Source organism: Galeopterus variegatus, unplaced genomic scaffold (genome assembly GCF_000696425.1).
Source record: "Galeopterus variegatus unplaced genomic scaffold, G_variegatus-3.0.2 Scaffold3338, whole genome shotgun sequence".
In the NCBI taxonomy this organism is placed as follows: Eukaryota; Metazoa; Chordata; class Mammalia; order Dermoptera; family Cynocephalidae; genus Galeopterus; species Galeopterus variegatus.
In genome coordinates, this window is record NW_007729449.1 from 203635 (window position 1) to 206399 (window position 2765).

General features: G+C 41.2%; 1 pseudogene; it reads right to left on the reverse strand.

Moving 5' to 3' along the window:
- Positions 1–443: 443 nt before the first annotated feature.
- On the reverse strand, positions 444–2016 carry LOC103600431 (annotated as a pseudogene).
- Between the last annotated feature and the right edge of the window lie 749 nt (positions 2017–2765).

Here is a 2765-nt window from a genome sequence, read left to right on the forward strand (position 1 = left end):
CAAATTGGCATATGGTCTAACAAATGATCCATAAAGTCTTTCTTAGGCACAACATAGATGCTAAAAGAGAATGTCAACTGGCCGAGGCATTTTAACTGAAAAAAGAAAAAATGTCTATTTACCTACACATGTTTATTTACCAAAGCAGAGTGCAGGAACCTCTTTCATTGATTCATTTAGATATTGGATTTTTATTGAACAACTGTTACATATCAAGCACTGTGACTAAAAATACCTCTGATAGATGTTATATCCCAATCTAAGGGAAGAACAGACCAAGAATTATCCCTCTGAAATAATATATGCCCCTGAACTATACTCAGGAAAAGCAATGATGATTTAAAAAACAGCAAATTATAGACAGATGGGATCAATCCGAAAGGTTGCACTTCAATGAAAGAAGGGGAAAGGTTAAAGAAAAGAAACTATTCTGTTAGTTCTTTTCTTTCTTTCTTTCTTTTCTTTCTTTTTTTTTTTTTTTTAAGTTTGAACCAAACACACTTCCATTCAGTGCCAGGAATTTAAGCAGAGACCTGAAGTGAAACCAACTGACACACATGACAGTAAATACAAAATAGAGCAATGTTCTTAGCTTCAGCCGTCTGGTTCACTGGTCTGCTGGAATGTCATGCACAAGCTAAGTCACACTGCAAATCTTTCTGGCTGTGGCCACAGGCTGTCACTTCCAGCATAGTGAAAGCATGTTATGAAGAATGGAAAAATTGAGCACCATTTCTCACCATATTCTGCCTCCTGCTGTCAGTCCCCCTCTGCCCATGGGTTGGATGCAACAGAGATCACCCAATTGGCCCAGGACAGACCAACAGGGAGTGGCCAATCACTCTGTTCTCCAGCTACAGCCAGACTCTCCTCCACAGCAGTACCTGTGGCTCCAGCCTGGACTCCTGTACAAGCAGATGGCTCTGGCAGTGGCAGCTGGAGAGAGTAATAGGACCCCCTGTTGAATGAAGGAAGTTAGCTGAATGAATGGGCAAGCTGCAGGGGTCACTTGTGGAGGGACCAGGAGTGATAAGGAAACAACAATTCATTCGAGCAGCTGCTTTTCACTTCTAACTCCCAAACCTGCCTGCTGCATGAGGGGAAGCCATCTCTCCCATGGGAGTGAAGTCAATGCGGTGGGAGGCCATATTCTCACGACCTAGTCTTTCCAGGAGCCAGGCTTCAAGGCACAAGGCACCCAGTTCCTTACTCTCAACCACACCCTCTGCTCTTTCTATTCTCATTCCTTGTGCTTCTTGTTCTGCTTCTACTTTTCCCTTTTTATTGCTGCCTTGCTGTTTTTTTGATGTGTGCCTTCTACTCTGGCCTGTTTCACTCTCAGAATCTGAGCTGTCAGAGTCAAATGACTTCTGTTCTCTATGTTCTTTTTCTTCTTTTCCTTCTTTCTTTTTCTAGAAGAATTCCTCATGGGGTCAGGCTTCTCAAACTCTGCTGACTTCATCTCTTCTGTCTCCTCTCCCTCACCAAGTATTAGAGTGTACTTGGTCCCACCTGGTTGCATGAAACAATCTTTTGCAGGGTGGCTTTTCAGCCATACTTCTTGCAGGTAGTGTTCAGAACAGCCTCGAAAGTGATCTTCTGCCAAGTGTAATCCTGGAAGAACTGCTTCTGCCTCTCCTTGTTCAATGATAGTGCTGTTGGAATCAAGTTCTTTCCAAGTCTCTTGGTTGACAACTTTCATGGAGAGGAATACTTTTATCTTACCATTTTTCATTTCTTGGCTAATAAGCTTCACCCACACTTTGTCTCCTACATCTTCTATCTCAGAAGGCTCATCCACCTGAGAGGATGACATGAGTTTAATGCACCAGACCTGAGAGGTTCTAAGTCCTCTTCTGGGTAAACTACCAGCTGTTCCCAGTGAATGACACCTTGCTTCCAAGAGCCTGGGGTTTTGAGAAAGGTGCCATAGTCTGTCACTATAGCAACGTTTCCTTGGAAAATAGTGTAGAGAGCAGGCGAGTTTCCCATGGCCTCAGGCCTTCCTGAATTCATCCCTAATGTTCTGTCACTGCTCCATTTCTCTTCTTCTAAAGCTAATTCAAATGTCTTGGCATCAGCTCCAAGTCATCCAGCCACAACATTGCATCCTGCTTTTAAAGTCACCACTGGTCCACCTCTTCCCTTCTTAGAACCCATGTTCTTCCCAGTGAACAAAGACATGATCTCACTAACTAAAAATAGTTTCAAGCAATGTAGCAACAGTAGAATGCATACATAAGAAATTGAGTTTTAAGACAGAGTCATGTACTTACGTTTTGAAAAATGGAATTCCTCGTGGCACATGTAAATCACATGGGCTCCTCCATTTGACAACTCACCATCACAGATTTTTTTTAAATTTCATTTTAGGCATAAGTTGCTCTCAAAACTCTCAATTGTTAATTGGTCCACTTCAAAGTGAAGTTATGCTCTTTTCCTTATGGTTGGATTTCTGTGTGAAATGCATTAGTATTCATTTTTAAATGCTTAACCAAGTAAAATTTTGTTTCAAACTCAATAACTTAGCCTACAAAGTTTCAGGTTGATGAAAATGTCAGACACAAAAGGATAGGAATGTTTGATTAGTTAAGTATCTTAAGTTTTTGACAAATACTAAGTGGACTTGTTGAATTCTTGCTCGCAGAACTCAGAATTTTATTAAAGACAGAAATGGAGAAAATCAGCCTAAATAAACATATGTTCCTCCACAGCATAGGCCAAGCCTGCTCCTTTTTCAAGTCTTTTTCTTAGTTTATTCTCTG